The sequence below is a fragment of the Schistocerca piceifrons genome, chromosome 7 (assembly GCF_021461385.2).
Source record: "Schistocerca piceifrons isolate TAMUIC-IGC-003096 chromosome 7, iqSchPice1.1, whole genome shotgun sequence".
NCBI classification, from domain to species: domain Eukaryota; kingdom Metazoa; phylum Arthropoda; class Insecta; order Orthoptera; family Acrididae; genus Schistocerca; species Schistocerca piceifrons.
The window spans coordinates 412,326,924-412,348,898 of record NC_060144.1 but is presented as its reverse complement, the minus strand read 5'-3'; the positions used below and the strand labels follow the sequence as shown (position 1 = coordinate 412,348,898).

Genomic DNA, 21,975 nt, shown 5'->3' with positions numbered 1-21,975 from the left:
AAAGGAGTGAACAATCAGTGATTCAGAAAAAAAGAACGGTAGCTCCAAACGTTTCCCACGGCAGAGAGAGAGAGAGAGAGAGAGAGAGAGAGAGAGAGAGAGAGAGAGAGACGGAGCACAGTGCACGCCACACAACACAGCCAGCGCCGTCCTCTGCCCTGCTTCTACCTTGGCTGCCTCCATTGTGCAGTGCCCCATTGGATTTAGTGTTTCACATATGCCGTGCCGTCTCTGTGCGTCGTCTGCCGCGCGCAGTGTCTGGCGCAGCTTGACTTCGCATCGCACTCTGTCGGCGATCGTTTCGGTCGCACGTCCTGCCCTCTGGGCAGTTGATGCGAGCAATAGGACAGAGCCACCTAGCGGATAACATAGGAACTACTTGCAACAACCTGCTCGCAAGAGAACAGACGATTTGTCTCGGAGCGGGTGAGTTCACCGCTCCCCCCACACTCTGAACTCGCCCGCTCAACGCTCACCCCACCGTCTCGACTCTAGCCAGAGCGTTGAGCAAAGCGACTCAGGTGTCACTCTGGTCTCTGCGGTCTCGGTTCACGCAGTAATACAGCTCGCGGCTCGACCTGCTCGACTCAGCGGCTCTGCATCGGAGCTCGTCTCTACTGGATATTGTTCTTCGTAGTAATACCGCTACGTATATTACATTATTATGTTATGTATACATCATTTGTTTTTATTTTATTTTTATTTGTTTAAACTGATTAGATTAGGTTCCTGACGACTCCTCTTACTATAGGATTTTTATTATGGACACTCGAATTTACGCTTTAATTACGAGCGAACTGATAAACGTATCGCAAAATGTGATACACCAATATTTTCCTTGTTTTATTCTGCGTAAGGCTATATGCAGCACTTTCGTTTTACAGTCAAATTTATAGTTTTTTTCTTATTCTGGTACGGATTTTGCGATTTTAGGCGTCTTCGGAAGGAAACATTCACTTTAAAAATATATGGCTTGCGATGTATTTGTATGAGGTTAATGAAATTTTAATGCATTGTAGCCAAATATATTGTTAATGTAAATCTCAAGTTACAACATTTTCCGATCACCCAAAAAACCACGATAGTGCAAAATAAATCAATAATCAAAAACTTTGTCATATCGTGGAAATTTCAATAAACAATACAAAATTCTTACTCATTATCTGTGTTACTTCAAAATAGGATCAAATAAGATGAAAATACAGGTATAGTACTGGAATAAACCAAGTTTAAAGGGCAATGTGCCTTCCATTTATTTTCTATTGTAAATGAGTGGTGAGTCATGAAAAAGAGCTAATTCATTTCAGGGAGTGAACAGTTCTGATCCGATCTCTGAAAAGAACAGTTTTGCCCATCTCTACATAGAAGCCGTGACCCAATATGTAGCACATAACTTCAAACACATTACACGTGTTATTATCCGTGTGACACTGCAGCCAGTACGGGCTTCTTATTTGTGGTGTGTCTCTCTCTGTAATCATGCAGCGCAAGGAAGCCAGTGTAGTAAGACGTAAGATTGAAACCAATGTTTACACATTAAAGAAACGGGAGGGTCTAAGAAGCCAAGTATGGAGTACATTTCTGTTTGTTGTAGATGAAAACATTGCGTCTACTGGGTACGAATCGTGCATAAACTGCTCGACTTTATTGTTTTTCCAGTCGGGAACCACTCATTTAAAGAAACACAGTTGCAAGAAACCTCACAAATATCGTTTCTTTGGCCGTCCTTCCGTTATCTTAATATGCTTGAAATAAGTGAAAAGCAGGAAATTCTTAACAATGTGCGACAAATGTGTGCTACGTACGCAGGTACAACATTCAGTCATTAACATAATCGATTTTGCGTAGTTATTGGAATGTGTATTATAGAGAAACGGGAATGTTGTGACTCGTATAATATTTCATTAACTTAAAACATCTCGTTTTTATGGGAACGGGGGTCAGGTTGTTTGGGGGGAGAGACCAAACAGCGAGGTCATCGGTCTCTTACGGGAATGTTTCGATGATTTCCATATCAGTTCTGTATTACTTGTCTCTTTTGTTTATTATCATAGATCCTTCAAGTACTGTGTCATCACCACCCAGAAAGAGAGCTTGTTTCAAGGAATGGAGGAACAACAGATCATCCGCAGCAGATGAAGTAGATCTGTACATTTTAATGCACCCCGGAGATGATGATGACATCTTAAAGTGGTGGAGCAGACATGAAACAGATCTGCCAGGTTTGGCTGCAGTTGCAAGACGTATTTTATGTATCCCAGCAACAAGCACACCTAGTAAAAGGTGCTTTAGTAAAGAAATGATAATCAAATAGACACCCTAGCGGCAAGCAGGCGCCGATACACTTCATTGGGGACATGTTGAAAATGTGTGCCCCGGCCGGGACTCGAACCCGGGATCTCCTGCTTACATGGCAGAGGCTCTATCCACCTGAGCCACCGCGGGCTTTAGTAAAGCCGGCATGTTACTAACAAATTGCCGCAGCCAATTAAATCCGGAACGCGTTAGTGATTTCCTGCTGATCAACAATAACTATAATTTTGTTTATGTTGCAAAAAATTGAACGTATGACAAGTTACGTCTGTAAATGTTTAATGTTCTTTGTATGCTTTCTTTATGAAGATGGTTGTCTTCTATATTACAGGGAAAGCACTTATTTAATGTTTCCTATAAATGAAAGGAAAAATATCTTTTTTGTTTGGAAATGAGACTCGTCTTCTATCCGCGATTGTATTGAAATATCATTTTACTTTCCAGGTGCTTTATGAATTTAGCTGTGTCACGTACCCGTTCTTGGAAATGTTACTTTTGTATTAAAAGAGAGAGAGAGAGAGAGAGAGAGAGAGAAAGAGAGGCGTTGGATTTGTACAGTAAAGTACAGTGCAGCGAGCCGGGGCGAAGCGAGGTGAGATGTCAGCGGTGACCGGTCATGCTCGGTTATCCGCGTGTCCGGAATCCGGACAACAGACATGGGGCGAGTAGGTGACCGAGCCAAGTCGTGTGGGGCCGGACACGAGCTGCTCGGTCCCCCCGTCAACAGGCGAGCCGTGACCGGTCAAACACTGAGCGTTGCAGCACTCTAGTGGGTACATCTATGAAGTCACACTGACAACTGACCATGTCTTCTGGGTGCTCATTTTTTTTGTCAGACAGTGTATATGATCAGCCAGCGGTATGCCATTGTGGTAACACGGTTCCCCTCAGATCACCGAATGTAAGCGCTGGGGCTGGGTTAGGACTTGGATGGGTGACCATCTGGTCTGCCGAGCGCTGTTGGCAAGGAGGGGCGCTCAGCCCTTGTGAGGCAGACTGAGGAGCTACTTAACTGAGAAGTAGCGGCTTCGGTCTCGTAAACTGACATACGACCTGTAGAGCGGTGTGCTGACCACATGCCGCTCCATATCCGCATCCAGTGACGTCTGTGGGCTGAGGATGTCACGGCGGGCGGTCGGTACTGTTGGGCCTTCTTGGCCTGTTCGAGTGGAGTTTAGTTTTAGTGTAATATGATCAATTATATATTCAGAGGTGAGCTTTTTGTGCTGGGACGTAGATAACTATTGTACCCTGCACATTGCAGCTGGCAGAATAATCCCACCACCTCTCTTCACAGAATGGCTGTAGCAGAAAGCAGTAGTATATGTGCTACATGGTTATAGTGTGGGCTACTCTTCTTGCAGAAATGCCGACATATGAGACCAAAAGCCAAAGCGCGTGCGTGGACCCACGCTTATAGTGTGGCCGGCACACTGGCAGTTGATAGAATATTCGGTCCCCACTCTTCAAACTCTTCCAAAAGTGTCCACATTCCGCTTTTAACCTGCCCATGTTTGTCTATTAGCCAGGCAGGCACGTTGCTGCACATTATCAGCAGAACGGGTAGTTTGCCCGCTCATCTTCTCACTGTGCTACGCTATGTAGCAGTTTATTCTGTACGCCTACGTTACAGTGTTATGAGCAGACTTCGGCATTAACGAAAAGTCTTTTCGTACCCAATTAGCACAACATGAAGCTCAATGAAATATATGTTCATAGTGGGTCATTGTAAGCCAGAAAATGGTGAATTTTATTTGTCCTTTTCTTCCTTTTCAGCGTATTTCGGCTTTATTTATTTATTTCGAAATGAACAAATCTGTGAAACTTCACTTTCTTTCGAGTTCTACTGGCTATTCTCAATTCGAAGCATCATCGGGTCATCTCTAATGCATGTTTTCTGTAGTAAGCAGAACCATTTCTGAAAGTTGAAATTCCTAAGAACCTGAAGATGTCTATTACACTGGTAGGCAAAATGAAGTAAAGTTTTGGAAGCCTAGTTTCTTTGACCTAAGTGTGCCTCAGCCAGCTAAAAAAAAAGAGAAATCCGCCCAAACAGGCCTTGAAACTCAACGGTACCGACCGGCTGCTGTGTCATCCTCAGCGCACAGGCGTCACTGGATGTGGATATGGAGGGGTTGCTCTCCAGGCCGTACGTCAGTTTACGAGACCGGAGCTGCTCCTTCAATATCAAATAGCTCTTCAGTTCGCCCCGCAAGGGCTGAGTGCACCCCGCTTGCCAACACCGCTCAGTAGACTGGATGGTCACCCATCCAAGTGCTATCCCAGTTCGAGAGTGCTTAACTTCACTGAGTTGAAAGGAACCGGAGCTACCACTGCGACAAGGCCTTTGGCTAACCCCAGTTATAGCAATTTTAATTACTTTTTCCAGAATGTATATTCCGGGTTCGCTGAAAAAAGGTTCATTCTAAATTCCCCGAATGCATTTTAGCAAACATGGAGTTCGTTTTCCATTTTATGTTGATTTGAAAGCTACATATCTGAAAGCAGAAGCTTTTCTTTCATACTAAATTTCCTTCTCTCTACGTTGCATACCACCAGAATGTGGTTTTTGATATCCACGGAGTGATATTTTTTGATATTTCAATCAATGCTTGCCTGTACAGGGTGTTACAAAAAGGTACGGCCAAACTTTGAGGAAACATTCCTCACACACAAATAAAGAAAAGATGTTATGTGGACATGTGTCCGGAAACGCTTAATTTCCATGTTAGAGCTCATTTTAGTTTCGTCAGTATGTACTGTTCTTCCTCGATTCACCGCCAGTTGGCCCAATTGAAGGAAGGTAATGTTGACTTCGGTGCTTGTGTTGACATGCGACTCATTGCTCTACAGTACTAGCATCAAGCACATCAGTACGTAGCATCAACAGGTTAGTGTTCATCACGAACGTGGTTTTGCAGTCAATGCAATGTTTACAAATGCGGGGTTGGCAGATGCCCATTTGATGTATGGATTAGCACGGGGCAATAGCCGTGGCACGGTACGTTTGTATCGAGACAGATTTCCAGAACGAAGGTGTCCCGACACGAAGACGTTCGAAGCAATTGATCGGCGTCTTAGGGAGCACGGAACATTCCAGCCTATGACTCGCAACTGGGGAAGACCTAGAACGACGAGGACACCTGCAATGGACGAGGCAATTCTTCGTGCAGTTGACGATAAGCCTAATGTCAGCGTCAGAGGAGTTGCTGCTGTACAAGGTAACGTTGACCATGTCACTGTATGGAGAGTGCTACGGGAGAACCAGTTGTTTCCGTACCATGTACAGCGTGTGCAGGCACTATTAGCAGCTGATTGGCCTCCACGGATACACTTCTGCGAATGGTTCATCCAACAATGTGTCAATCCTCATTTCAGTGCAAATGTTCTCTTTACCGATGAGGCTTCATTCCAACGTGATCAAATTGTAAATTTTCACAATCAACATGTGTGGGCTGACGAGAATCCTCATGCAATCGTGCAATCACGTCATCAACACAGATTTTCTGTGAACGTTTGGGCAGGCAGTGTTGGTGATGTCTTGATTGGGCCCCATGTTCTTCCACCTACGCTCAATGGAGCACGTTATCATGATTTCATACGGGATACTCTACCTGTGCTGCTAGAACATGTGCCTTTACAAGTATGGCAAAATATGTGGTTCATGCACAATGGAGCTCCTGCACATTTCAGTCGAAGTGTTCGTACGCTTCTCAACAACAGATTCGGTGACCGATGGATTGGTAGAGGCGTACCAATTCCATGGCCTCCACGCTCTCCTGACCTCAACCCTCTTGACTTTCATTTATTAGGGCATTTGAAAGCTCTTGTCTACGCAACCCCGGTACCAAATGTAGAGACTCTTCGTGCTCGTATTGTGGACGGCTGTGATACAATACGCCATTCTCCAGGGCTGCATCAGCGCATCAGGGATTCCATGCGACGGAGGGTGGATGCATGTATCCTCTCTAACGAAGGACATTTTGAACATTTCCTGTAACAAAGTGTTTGAAGTCACGCTGGTACGTTCTGTTGCTATGTGTTTCCATTCCATGATTAATGTGATTTGAAAAGAAGTAATAAAATGAGCTCTAACATGGAAAGTAAGCGTTTCCGGACACATGTACACGTAACATATTTTCTTTCTTTGTGTGTGAGGAATGTTTCCTGAAAGTTTGGCCGTACCTTTTTGTAACACCGTGTATAATACTAAATGGCCTCATGACCTTAGCATACATTTCTACGCACTTGTCAGCCACTGCGTCTTTTCCTCTTTCAAAAAACTTATGGAGTGAGGAAACTGCTGGTAAAATTTACAAACATCGCTTAACATAACGAGGTTCCAGAATGCGTGTTAAGTAACCTTTTGCACAATCTGCATTGCGAGACACATTTTGATTTAGCTGAAACGCACGAAAACTTTTCCCCTCCTTTGGGCCCTGCTTCGTGACTGACATATATTTCCCTGTACTTACTATCTCCTCAGCCTTCTTTAAGTTTGGTTTGCTCATTTTCCTGCTCCCACCGTTATGATAAATGAGCTGCAGTGAAGTTACCTACGCAAACATATCCCGGCTAGTCACGTTGCATTGATAGTGCAACCTATTGGCAGCTGGGGCAGGCTGAACGGGGTCCGTGAAACTCGGGATTGCGGAAACCCAACTTGACTTCTTGTACTTTAGTACACAGGTACTGTGGAAATTTGTGGTAAGTTCCTATGGGGACTGCTAAGGTCTCGGTCCATGGGGTTACACACTACTTAATCTAACTTAAACTAACTTACGCCAGGGAGAACACACACTCGTGCCCAAGGGAGGACTCGGACCTCCGACGGGTGGAGCCGCGGGAACCGTGCCAAGGAGCCCCATACCGCGCGGCTACCCTGCGCGGTCCACAGATTCTCTTGTGTCTTCGTCGCGACAGATTGAGCTGCTTAAGTGGTTGCAGCGAAGACAGGGGCAGGCGGGCTGGAAGGAGGGAACTTGTACACCTATAAACTCTTGGCAGACAGGCCGCAGCTCGGCTACAGCCTGGCCTGCTGGTGTTGCAGAGGTGCGCGCCGTGCGGCCCCGGAGGGCAGGGCGTGTGCCTGGGCCCACACATCTGCTGCGGCCCCCGCATGGGCTGCCGGCTGGCCAGCCCCGCGGACACCGCCGTCTGCCGCTCCACGGCGCCCTGCCCCCTGGACAGCCCCGAGATGCGCTGCGCCGGCGGCGTCGGCCGCTGCTCTGCGCCGGGAGTCTGCTGCTTCATAGGTGAGTCACGTGGCCAGGCATCTCGAGCTACGGAATTATTCTTTATCCTTCTACATCTTCAATTAGCCATTGAGGGACAGTGAGGTTCAGTTGGTTGCCTGATTGGTGACATATTTCCTGCTCAGGAAGGGACTTCCTCTCCTTTTTAAGGTGCCATAGCTCAATCGGTAAAAACGCAGCTGCTATAGGACCACCTCGTTGCCAGCCTGTCTGTCTTCCTTTTCGACTGTTACAAACCCTTTTTTCTCAGGAACAGATACACATACAAAGTTCAAATTTATGTCACAGACACGAAAGTCTACAGCCCATTGGCGATATAAAAAATTGACGCTGCAAAGTCAATGCAATGGACAGATATCGCCATTTATGTCACGTCTTCTGATATTCGCAAAGACACTCATCAAAACGTATCCTTCTTCCCGTTGCCCTAGACTCATAGAATTTGACAAAAAAGCAAGGTTTCACAATGAAACCAAAGCAAAAATCCGAAAACTGCAAATCTACAATTATATTACGTTGAAAATATTTTGTCATTTGTTACCTGATGCTCTGTCTTTTGGTCCCTCTGTTAAGACCCTCTTTTCTCAAGAATGAGTAAACATATCAAGTTGAAATTTATGTCACACACTATGGTCTAGGGTCCTTTGGCGGTGTAGAAACTTTAACTAAACACTTCTGAAGTTCCTTCAACATCTGCCGATCATTCACGATCCAAAGTAAAAGGTGAGTCCTGCCCACCAAGAAATCTCCAATCCAGCCATAAAATTTCTCTTGATACCCCATACGATCATACTTTTGCTAATAATCGTAGGTATGGTACTGAGACAAATGCCTCTTGGAAGTCAAGAAATACTGCAGCTACCTGACTGTTTTCTCCCATGGCTTTCAGGGTGTTATGTGGGAAAAGTGCAAGTCCGGCTTCAAATAATCGTTTTTTTCGGAATCCATGCTGGTTAGCATGGCGGAGGACATTTTGTTCGAGATACGTCATTGCACTTGAGTTCAGAATATCTTCTAAGATTCTACAATACATGCATGGTGAGGATACTGGACGACAGTTACGTGGATCACTACCGCTGGCCTTCCTGCGGCTCGTTGTGGCCTGTCCTTTCTTCCAACAACAAGACACATTTTTTTTGTGCGAGGTATTTTGTGTATCTTATGGTTAAAAGAGGAGGGGCTAACTCAGCCACGAATTCAGTATGGAATCGGACGATATTCCATCAGGCCCTGGAACTGTTCATTTTTAATGATTTCAACTGTTCCTCAACGCTATTGACACTAATATCTATTTCATTCATCTTTGTGGTGGTACGAGAATAAAATTTGGGCATTAAGCCTGGCTCTTTATTCGTAAACAAAAAATTTGAAAACGGTGTTCAGCGTTTATGCTTTTGGTCTGCTGTCATAAATTTCAATTACTGTCTGGTCCATGAGGATCTGTGTCTTTGGAAAAGAGTGCTGTTAAAATCTCTTTGTGCTACTTTAAGAATTTACGTAAAAAAAAACAGTGCGGGTGATCCTGGTGATCGTTTGGATGCGCGTGAATAACTGCCCGATGAAAGAGGTACAATACCTGTGTAAGAAGATACACAAGAAATACTATTTTCTCACAATATTGCCTAATAAATTCGAAGTTATTTTTTCCGTTTCAGTAAAAGCACAAAAAGACGACAGCAGGGCAAGAGAAACAGAACAACACACACGCAGGCATCGAATACAATGCTTGTACCAATGTAAATAATTGCACTTGAAAATTTAAATCATTAATGATAAAGTTGCATGTTTTCGAAAACCATCGATTATGACTAATAAAAGTAAGCTATGGAGTTGTATATGACTTCAGTCTTCCAAACTTCTCTACAGAAGTAAAACATTTGCAACTATGTTTACAGTTCGTAGTAAGAGGGTTAGCGTTGCTGATTTTCGGTTTAAGGTTCCAGGTTCGATTCCCGATCGGGTCCTCATCATTTAATCTCATCTTTATCGACGTGCTGAAGAGCCCTGAAACAGAAAGACTTTCGTTCTCATTCTTGTGATATTCATTGACACTTGCATTGTTGAACAAACGCTTGCTCGTCTCGATGCAGTCGAGATTTACAGATTAACATTTGCAACTTTCAAGGCGCAAGATCGAAAGTTTCGCTTAATATACAAATTATCTGTCCTTACAAAATGGAAGCTAATAGAATAGTAGATCTACTTTATGTTTAAAACATTATATTGAGCGGATTTTAAAGACAGTTTTCTCATGTTTTAAAGCTGACTTTTGTGAGAGAGGTTCCATTTGAAAGAACGCTTATCAAATTAAATACATGCCACTTTGCAGTTATTCAGGCGATCACGTAATCCGGTCGTCTAGATGTGTTATTTCAGAAGGAGGAACTGTGAATGTCATTTTGAAAAGCCTGTTTAAAAGTCAACGTTGGACCTGTAAGAGATTTCTGTTGCGATGATGAAGAATTTCAACTGGAAGTATCGACTTGAAAAAAATTCCTCTCGATTTATTAGGGGTCACCAGATGTATGTGCATGTAGCGCTTGATGTGACAGAAGAGGGTGTGGCACAATTATTATCCACGAATAATATTTTATTTCTCAGAATTGATTGGTGTAAGCTTTCCAGGTTTTTGGCAACACAGTTCAGAAAGAAAACTTTGCGTTCACAAGGAAAAAATGTTCTGAGATGTCGTTCGCAGAGATTCACCATATTTCGATGACCAACTTCTCCACACATGTCATATGTGGCTAAATTTTTGCGCCCATATTTAGCAGTTCAAAAAATTGTGGAAATTCTTCCTGCTTCATCTATCTATCGCAGGTGGAACTGCGATCAACCATCATAACTTGTGAAGTTAAGTTTTCAATATGCAGTCATATCTATATATGAGAGAGTGCTGAAATTTAATTCCTCCGAACTTCTTAAGTGAAAACCGTTAATGCTTTTCAAGTAAAGCAAACTTTATCACCGTTCTGTTTCTTTTCTCTCCACCTTTACATATTTGTTTATCAACATAGCCACCCTGGTGAAGAACACATTTCTCATAATGAGAGACCAGTTTGTTGATACCGTCACTGTAGGATGTTTGACTTCGTTGACGTGGCCACAACCTCACCTCTGCTTGCACCGCTTCATCACTAACAAATTGAAGTGCTCCAAAGCGTTCTTTAAGTTTTGGAAACAGATGAAAATCGGATGGGGCCAAGTTGGGACTGTGTGGTGGATGACAAATGACAGTGAGCTTCAGACATCGGGCTGTTGCAGATGTCGCAGCATTCATGTGTGGTCTGGCATTGTCACGCTGAAGGATAGGGTACTGCATGTGTGGACGAACTCTTCGGTTACAAACTCGGTCACAGCACGCTGTTTCTCATACACTGACAATGTTACGTCACACAACGCCATGTTACACACGCTAGAATTTGGAGTCTTCTAGTATCAGAAGGTTGCAGCTTGCGTCACCGAAGCGGGAAAGTCGACCTAGTAATATGCATGACGTGTAATACCTCAACCGACATTGCGGACAGAATGAAAAAATGCAGGAGCACTACTTTTCAGCACACCCTTGTAATACAGAAGCGTTTCGTGATTAACGTTCAATTTGTTACAGACGACAGCTGCTAATGTGCGGGTATTCTCCAACTTTTCTCGTGATTCCATTAATGTGTCTTTTGACTTCCTGAGAAGACTGAGGTCCTTCTTTGACATCAAAATTTGCAGACAGAAAACACTGTATCCAGTTTTGTGCGTATTGTACTATCCTCATCATGGTCAATAATATCACAAAGCATTTTTGGGAGATTGAACCGCATTCATCCTTTTTTTGTAAACAATTTTTAAAAATCAATCGATTTTATTTAGAATTTTCACTCAACTTCAATATACAATTGTTTTTTTGCTGTGCTGTGTCAGATCCGAATAATGTTTCAAGCATTATGTGATCATAAGTTTGGAAGTTTGTGGTAAGGACTGTGGGACCAAACTGCTTAGGTCATCGGTCCCTAGGCTTATACATTACTTAATCTAACTTAAACTGACTTACACTAAGGACAACACACACACGCCCATGCCCGAGGGAGGACTCGAACCTCCGACGAGGGGAGCCACGCGAGCCGTGACAAGACGGGAAGGAAGAGTAGTATTTAACGAGCCGTAGACAAGGGGGTCCTTAGAGACGCGTGACAAGCTAGCATTAAGAAACGATTAGGAAGGAAGTCGGCCGTGTCCTTTCAAAGAAAACATCCCAACATTTGCCTTAAGCGATTTTGGAAAATCACGTGAAACTTAAAACTGGGTGGCCGGACGCAAATCTGAACTGTCATCCTCGCGAATGCCAGTCCAGTGTGCTAATCGCTGCGCCACCTCACTCGGTCAGCTTAAAGAAAGACGTCGAAGCAATTCACAGGCATCCTGCCGGGTTTATTACTTGTAAGTAATTTATAATATTCGATCGAGACGTGAGTTTTGCGGAAATACTGCGTGAACTCAAATGGGAACTCCTGGGAGGAACACTTTCTTTTCGATACTGAGAAAATTTGGGAGACAGGTTTTTACGACAGACTGCCGAATGACCCTACAGCCATGAACATACATCTTACATAAGGACTGCGAACACGAGATAAGAGGGCTCAGTATTCATGCGGAAGCATATAGATAGTCGTTTTTCCCTTCCTCCATTTGAGAGTGGAACAGGGAAGGGAATGACTAGCAGTGGTAAGGTACCTTCCATCATGCACCGAATCGTGGCTCCCGGGATGTGTATGTAAGTGTAGAAACTGGTGCTGAGGTTTACACATTCCAATTCGTCGTAGCTAGTCAATGACATTTAATAATTACTCCAGTAATTTAAAATGACCCTCAGTGTAAAGAAATCCACCTTGAGTACATTACAGTGTGTTAATTCACCAACTACTTCTTTAGTAGGAAAAAGACAATTCACACGTTCGTTAAAAAAACAATAAAATTCTGCTCTGTTTTTTTATGGTGCTATTGATTTCTTTGATATCTTGTAATAACGATGAAATAATTGCATGTTTCAGACTCATGCCACATTGATACTTCGTGTGTCGCTGATACAACTGAATCCGCCGATCGGTATCCTGTGGACACGTTTATTGTCAGCGACGGTGACCGCGACGAGATGAGAATATAATTTTGCAGCATGTAAAATTTGAAATTCTGATAATAAATGCAATTCTGATAAACTTTGAAACTGTCTTTCACTTATACTTGTTATGTTTGTTAGCAATATTCGACTTTTAGTTTATGTATTTGTTTTTCTGAAACAAAACTACTGTGCCATGGAACGAGTCAAGAGTGTACAGGGCACTGACTAAAAATTTGTAGTTCACAGAATGCTTATCAGGAAATAACAGTCGAGCAGAGAGACGGACGGTCAACAAAGTGATTCTCTAAGAGTTACATTTATAACGACTGAGGTGTGGAAACCTAAAACACGAATGCAAGTCTTGTACAATAGTATGTTCGGATATGAAGGAAGTAAATTCTTGGTATAAGTCAGCAATCATATTAATGTTCATGAATAATTCTGCATCGTTTGTTTAAGGATACATGTTGCTTTCTTATTCCACATAACGTGTTTATACTTCAGCCATCTTCAGACACTATTACTGAGAACAAAAGTAACGTAAAATGAGAAGTAATGTGTAAAATGTAACGAAATGCAGGGGTTCGACGACTGATCTAATGATTAGCGTTGACACTGAACGAGAAATGACATTTTTCTCCTCATAAGTTTTCTCTTTCGTCTGATGGGCCACGCCACGGCTCTCTCTACCACGGCAATATAAGGATTTTGCCCCATATGGCTCTCTCTAGTACAATTCCCTCACGTCCACATACATGTTCAATCATCCTGTCCATTAGTAGGCGAAGAGGTCCGCCTCAGTGATTACATCTCAACAATTCCAGAGTTTTGTTGTACTCTATTCACTCCAATTGCCGTGAAACAGCTGTGAAATACGAGCTGGATCGAGTCCATACTTTGAGGGCCAATCGATCCATAGCTTTGACTAACTGAGATACACTTTTAGTAGTAATCAAGAAATGTAAATGCTCACTGGGCTCGTGTGGTGACTGCGAATTTACAAATAATGGTCAGTTCATTGTGGCCTACTACACTACACTTTGGAAAAAAAAACCTATCCAAAATATCAATGGCAAATATTTCTCAAGTGTGGATTTCGCTGATAATGCTTATAATTATCTCTAGATGAAGAACTTAGACGTTTATTGTGATAGTTACGCGCTTTTCATTATTCTGATTTGATGCCTCCCATTTGTAATACCAAGTACACCAACAAGCCTCCAATATTTGGGACAACTTGTTGCTGCTATTTCTTTACGCGTAGGTTATTCTGACGATATTGTCACTCATGAGAGCACAAATTGCGAACTGCGTTTTCACGTTTTGCAAGGAGGACAAAAAGTATAACCTCAGCGAGAGCAAAGTTTTTGGAGCGAAAAGGAGGGCATATTTTTAATGCATTGAGCAATATATTTATGTAGCAGCATATCATTGTAACTAACCATCTGATCTATCCTACTAACCTCATGGAACTGCAAGCATTTGCACGCAAAGTAAATTTCTGTGATAAATTTGTCCTTTAGGCTGCTGATATTACCCGCTCACTCAACAATCTTCGCCACGGGAAATGTGTTCAGGACTCTCTATCGTCTCATCTTCTTCCCATGGTACTGACGCTACGCTGTACGGTCTTGATGCTTCTAGGAGACAGAAAAGCTGATGGTTCCAAGCAATCAATACTTTTTACATCTCAGACCATCAAAGTCGTTTCTCAGAACTATTTACACATCGAAAAAGAACTGTGCCATTAAAATGTTCTACATATATTTATGCTATCTGATGAAAAGTATCTGGGCACTTATTAGTGAGTATTTATAGGGGATGACTCGACTTTTACCTTTACGACAGATTGAACGCGACTGGGAATAAGGTGTCTGAATATCTGTGGAGGAATGGCACCAAATTATTCCTCAAGAGTCGAAACTAGAGAAAATAAGTGCTATTGGATGTTAGGGTTTGGAGCGGAGTCCACGTTCTAACTGATCCCACAGGTGTTCCTTTGAGCTGAGATTGGGACTCTGGGCAGGTCAGTCCATCTCAGGAGTGTTACTGTCTGAAAACCTTCGCCTCCTTTGGAACTTTCTGTCAAGCTGTAGTGTCATACTGATGCAATCACCGTCTCTGAACTGTTCCGATACTGCACGCGGACACAAATCTGTGAGATGTAGTCTTATACCCTCATATTTAGTGTTTTCGTAAGTGAAATAAGACCTGACCACGAGAAACATGATACCACCTCCTCGGTACTTCACTGTTGACGAAACACGTGATGGCAAGTAATGTTCTACTGGTTAACCAAATCAAACATAACTCGAATCATGACTCCAAATCACTCGTGTTCAGTCATCCAGTGTCCAGTGGCGTTGCTCTTCATGCTGTCTCAAGCATCACTTGGCACCGACTCCAGAAATAAGTGTCTTATAAGAAGCTGCTCCACCGCTGTTCCCCATTACTTTTAACCTCCCATACACAGTCACTGTGGTGGGTGGCCTGCTGGGAGTACTTTGGAACTCATGGGTGATTCCTTCCCCCATTTTAAGCGATTGTTGTCAACCATAATCCGCTATGAGGTCTGCCTAGTCTTGTTCTACCTCTGGTTGCTCCTTCACACCACCAACAATCGGCTTGGGCACTCTTAGGAGGATTGACATGTCCCTGTTGGATTTGTTACCTAGGTGGCATCCAATCACTAGTCCTGACTGACCTGTTCTGCTGGTACTGTGGTTCTGCTTCTCTACTAACAACACTTGCCACCCCCACCCGCATCACCTTTTATACTGGTAGGCCCGTCTCTCGTGACGCCTCGTGGTCAACTCCGCCTTACTTCGGGGTGTCCGGATACGTTTACTCAGTTTGCATGGAAATAAGTTTCATCCTATCACCAACCACATAGCATAACTTGGTGCTTGCTTGAGCATATCTGTCAAAGCATTTGATAGACTATAACACTGAGCTTCATTCCTTGTTTCGTTTTATAAGTGACATATGATTGCACGTTGACATCGACAATCCGACGGTAGTGTCGCCTTTGTTCCTTCCGCATGCGATCGGTGGCGGTTGCTTAGAAAATCCAGACTGCTGGCTTCTCTCGCGGTAGAGACAGTGAAACCTGGCTCGCTCGTTGGGGTATTGATCGGAACGTTATTTTAAAAGCTTTATTTTAAACTAAAAAGATAATAATTTTTGTGATGTGTGTACAACCGTACTCAAAAGTATCCGAAAGACCTGAATTGCATTTCGCCTGATTCGCATACAACCCTCAAAGCGCAGCTATCTAGCAGGTCCTCTAATCGCTCCTGGTACAGTCGTTTGACTATTGAAAATGGTTCCACAAATCACCACTAGAAAACACTGCTCTGTATCGCAATAACTCAAGATGTAAAGTAATACCACGATACTACAAATATCAGGGAACACCTCATCACAGATAAGACTGTCCTTAAGGCTTGTAATCTCACATTTATTACAATAAATGGCATACCTGAAATATTACCACTCTCATTATTACGTCAGATAGGTAATGCGCGTAGTAAGTTGGTCGTATTCATGATTTCCTCTTCAAGAAAGATACCGTACTTATTATTTAACACAAAATGACATTAAAAATTTAAGTTATTCACGGGCTGCTAGTTGAGAATATGTATGAACTTCAAATGGCACGATGAACCGTCTCGTTCTGCATATGGATTCAAACCCAGGTCGTGCAGACTAAGCAAAGATTTCGTGACTGAAACTAACAGTCATTCCTAACTAGGCATGCAGGGAGTGATATACCTCGATTTTAGACAGTATCAGTTAGGAAATATCAACTTTAAATTACATAACGTAAACATTTTTAACGCACGCGAATTCCTACCCAGCATCTATTGTGTCTGTTAAGGAACTACGAGAGATGTTAAATATTGCTTGTTCACAAGTAACTTACTTGAAATGCCGTGAGGTAAAGCTTTGTGCTGGACAGGGATTCGAACCCAGAACCCAATCGGATTGCTATCGAAGCACACTCAACTGTGATATATCGGATTTTCTTGGCAGTAGCAAGATGTTTTAACTGAAATGACGAGAGGAAACATTAATTTTCTCCTTCCCAGGACTCCAACACAGCACCTATCGCTGTTGTATTGTAGAGAAAATGAACGTTAAATATTGGTTTGTTACACCAGCAGCGACATGTGAGCATGTTTGAACTAGAAATAATATGACGAAGAGCTCAGTGCTGACTGGTAATCGAACCCCACGCAATTGTTGTTGACTACACACAAAGACGTCAACTACCGAATTTTTCTCCACCAGCAACTCGGAATAACATCCTTGAACTTACAGTGATCTCGCAAATAGTTCTGTGTCTCACTGGGAGTAAAAAACGTCAGTTATCGTTAGTGTTGACAACGAATGAAAATACATTAAACAAAATTATTATCCACCAGCAGATAGGCGTTCTCATGCTAGAGTTTGATAATACATAATGAAAGTTTAGTGCCGGGCCAGGATTCGAACCCATTCACGCACAATATGTGGAGATGTTGAGGAATCTGCAGTTTTGAACAAACAACAAATTGTAGTCGATCTGTATTGTCACGAAGGGATCAAATTCCGCGTTAAGGGCGGTCTGAGTTGCGTTCCCAGTTCAGAACCAATTTTATCGACATAGACAAGCTCAAATAAAAGATGAAATAAGTGTCCTGTGACCCTACATGGCGTCTGTTTCGTCACTAGAAATAAATAACTAGTATAAGAAAGGTTACTGGTGATAGAGTTTCTACATGTCGCCACTCCTGACTTTATTGTGGTTGAACCTAATGTCTACTTGGTAGAGAAGGAATATCATGCTTAATGTGAATTTCAGACCACAATGCCATTATACCTTCTTCACTTAGCGTAGCCAGAAGAAAATAGAATCTGTCTCTCCCTATCAAAAATCATCGGCAGAAGTTGGAATCGAATCAAGACCATGAGTATATGAATCTATCAGCAGTCCAACAGACTACCAAATCCTCCTCTCTGTGGCTCCTTTTTCTACTGTAACGCCGTTGCGCCACCCTGGATGAGAATTCTGACACACAGGCCCCCTGTAGTGGTTTGCAGCATGTTCAGTACATTCATTTACTTGGTTGACCGAATCGCCATGAACTAGCTACCTCGGCTACCCAGTGCATACATTCGACTCTATTTTGTAATCACCGAAATAAAATCACATAACTGCCACCTACCCAGACTGCCAACAGTGTAGTATGCAGAAATTTAAATAGGAAGGGTTCCTTTCCAGTTGAGCTACTCTGTTGTGCTATCTGTTTGTTCAAAGCGTCGTGCAGTGCAAAAGAAAAGCTGTAACTGTCTGTCTCTCAGAACTCTACATCCGGCCTCATGCATTATCTCACAACACTGTGGAATGTGGAAGTTCTGGAGGAATTGTCGTTGACTTCTGGAGCCGCTGTAGTTATAATTCAGCTATTAGTATAATTGTAAGTGTAGTGCACTGTAGACAAAACGTCGCGAGTTTAAATACATTCCCTGCTACGTTTTTTAAAACGCAATTCTGCTGTCTACTGAAGTTATCAACCTAATGGAACTTTGAAAATAATTCCCTTTACTTCTCAACCAAAAATAGTCGCATGTGGGAAAAACGGCCAACTACTCTGACATTTTTTTTCTTTCCAGGTTTAATAGACGGTCAGGCAGTAGATGCATGTCGAAAATTTTGTATTACGTATGGGGAGAGTGCATCATGCCAAAATACGTCAGAAAAGTATTTTCTACATTAGATGTCGTTTTATTCTTCTTCAAATCTTCAACTTTAACTCAGAACATGTAATCAATAAAGTGCATGTGCATTGTCAAACTGTTATAGATATCTACATCTACATCTACATCTACATTGATACTCCGCAAGCCACCCAACGGTGTGTGGCGGAGGGCACTTTACGTGCCACTGTCATTACCTCCCTTTCCTGTTCCAGTCGCGTATGGTTCGCGGGAAGAACGACTGTCTGAAAGCCTCCGTGCGCGCTCTAATCTCTCTAATTTTACATTCGTGATCTCCTCGGGAAGTATAAGTAGGGGGAAGCAATATATTCGATACCTCATCCAGAAACGCACCCTCTCGAAACCTGGCGAGCAAGCTACACCGCGATGCAGAGCGCTTCTCTTGCAGAGTCTGCCACTTGAGTTTATTAAACATCTCCGTAACGCTATCACGGTTACCAAATAACCCAGTGACGAAACGCGCCGCTCTTCTTTGGATCTTCTCTATCTCCTCCGTCAACCCGACCTGGTACGGATCCCACACTGATGAGCAATACTCAAGTATAGGTCGAACGAGTGTTTTGTAAGCCACCTCCTTTGTTGATGGACTACATTTTCTAAGCACTCTCCCAATGAATCTCAACCTGGTACCCGCCTTACCAACAATTAGTTTTATATGATCATTCCACTTCAAATCGTTCCGTACGCATACTCCCAGATATTTTACAGAAGTAACTGCTACCAGTGTTTGTTCCGCTATCATATAATCATACAATAAAGGATCCTTCTTTCTATGTATTCGCAATACATTACATTTGTCTATGTTAAGGGTCAGTTGCCACTCCCTGCACCAAGTGCCTATCCGCTGCAGATCTTCCTGTATTTCGCTACAATTTTCTAATGCAGCAACTTCTCTGTATACTACAGCATCATCCGCGAAAAGCCGCATGGAACTTCCGACACTATCTACTAAGTCATTTATATATATTGTGAAAAGCAATGGTCCCATAACACTCCCCTGTGGCACGCCAGAGGTTACTTTAACGTCTGTAGACGTCTCTCCATTGATAACATGCTGTGTTCTGTTTGCTAAAAACTCTTCAATCCAGCCACACAGCTGGTCTGATATTCCGTAGGCTCTTACTTTGTTTATCAGGCGACAGTGCGGAACTGTATCGAACGCCTTCCGGAAGTCAAGAAAAATAGCATCTACCTGGGAGCCTGTATCTAATATTTTCTGGGTCTCATGAACAAATAAGGCGAGTTGGGTCTCACACGATCGCTGTTTCCGGAATCCATGTTGATTCCTACATAGTAGATTCTGGGTTTCCAGAAATGACATGATACGCGAGCAAAAAACATGTTCTAAAATTCTACAAGAGATCGACGTAAGAGATATAGGTCTATAGTTTTGCGCATCTGCTCGACGACCCTTCTTGAAGACTGGGACTATCTGTGCTCTTTTCCAATCATTTGGAACCCTCCGTTCCTCTAGAGACTTGCGGTACACGGCTGTTAGAAGGGGGGCTAGTTCTTTCGCGTACTCTGTGTAGAATCGAATTGGTATCCCGTCAGGTCCAGTGGACTTTCCTCTATTGAGTGATTCCAGTTGCTTTTCTATTCCTTGGACACTTATTTCGATGTCAGCCATTTTTTCGTTTGTGCGAGGATTTAGAGAAGGAACTGCAGTGCGGTCTTCCTCTGTGAAACAGCTTTGGAAAAAGGTGTTTAGTATTTCAGCTTTACGCGAGTCATCCTCTGTTTCAATGCCATCATCATCCCGTAGTGTCTGGATATGCTGTTTCGAGCCACTTACTGATTTAACGTAAGACCAGAACTTCCTAGGATTTTCTGTCAAGTCGGTACATAGAATTTTACTTTCGAATTCAATGAACGCTTCACGCATAGCCCTCCTTACACTAACTTTGACATCGTTTAGCTTCTGTTTGTCTGAGAGGTTTTGGCTGCGTTTAAACTTGGAGTGGAGCTCTCTTTGCTTTCGCAGTAGTTTCCTAACTTTGTTGTTGTACCACGGTGGGTTTTTCCCGTCCCTCACAGTTTTACTCGGCACGTACCTGTCTAAAACGCATTTTACGATTGCCTTGAACTTTTTCCATAAACACTCAACATTGTCAGTGTCGGAACAGAAATTTTCGTTTTGATCTGTTAGGTAGTCTGAAATCTGCCTTCTATTACTCTTGCTAAACAGATAAACCTTCCTCCCTTTTTTTATATTCCTATTAACTTCCATATTCAGGGATGCTGCAACGGCCTTATGATCACTGATTCCCTGCTCTGTACATACAGATTCGAAAAGTTCGGGTCTGTTTGTTATCAGTAGGTCCAATATGTTATCTCCACGAGTCGGTTCTCTGTTTAATTGCTCGAGGTAATTTTCGGATAGTGCACTCAGTATAATGTCACTCGATGCTCTGTCCCTACCACCCGTCCTAAACATCTGAGTGTCCCAGTCTATATCTGGTAAATTGAAATCTCCACCTAAGACTATAACATGCTGAGAAAATTTATGTGAAATGTATTCCAAATTTTCTCTCAGTTGTTCTGCCACTAATGCTGCTGAGTCGGGAGGTCGGTAAAAGGAGCCAATTATTAACCTAGTTCGGTTGTTTAGTGTAACCTCCACCCATAATAATTCACAGGAACTATCCACTTCTACTTCACTACAGGATAAACTACTACTAACAGCGATGAACACTCCACCACCGGTTGCATGCAATCTATCCTTTCTAAACACCGTCTGTACCTTTGTAAAAATTTCGGCAGAATTTATCTCTGGCTTAAGCCAGCTTTCTGTACCTATAACGATTTCAGCTTCGGTGCTTTCTATCAGCGCTTGAAGTTCCGGTACTTTACCAACGCAGCTTCGACAGTTGACAATTAGAATACCGATTGCTGCTTGTTCCCCGCATGTCCTGACTTTGCCCCGCACCCGTTGAGGCTGTTGCCCTTTCTGTACTTGCCCAAGGCCATCTAACCTAAAAAACCGCCCAGCCCACGCCACACAACCCCTGCTACCCGTGTAGCCGCTTGTTGCGTGTAGTGGACTCCTGACCTATCCAGCGGAACCCGAAACCCCACCACCCTATGGCGCAAGTCGAGGAATCTGCAGCCCACACGGTCGCAGAACCGTCTCAGCCTCTGATTCAGACCCTCCACTCGGCTCTGTACCAAAGGTCCGCAGTCAGTCCTGTCGACGATGCTGCAGATGGTGAGCTCTGCTTTCATCCCGGTAGCGAGACTAGCAGCCTTCACCAAATCAGATAGCCGCCGGAAGCCAGAGAGGATTTCCTCCGATCCATAGCGACACACATCATTGGTGCCGACATGAGCGACCACCTGCAGATGGGTGCACCCTGTACCCTTCATGGCATCCGGAAGGACCCTTTCCACATCTGGAATGACTCCCCCCGGTATGCACACGGAGTGCACATTGGTTTTCTTCCCCTCTCTTGCTGCCATTTCCCTAAGGGGCCCCATTACGCGCCTGACGTTGGAGCTCCCAACTACCAGTAAGCCCACCCTCTGCGACTGCCCGGA

At 43.3% G+C, this 21,975-nt stretch overlaps 1 non-coding gene across 1 annotated transcript; it reads right to left on the bottom strand.

The window, feature by feature from the left end:
* Positions 1-2,371: 2,371 nt before the first annotated feature.
* On the bottom strand, positions 2,372-2,446 carry Trnat-ugu. Its single transcript has one exon. It is a non-coding gene; the product is annotated as a tRNA-Thr (tRNA).
* Positions 2,447-21,975: the final 19,529 nt, after the last annotated feature.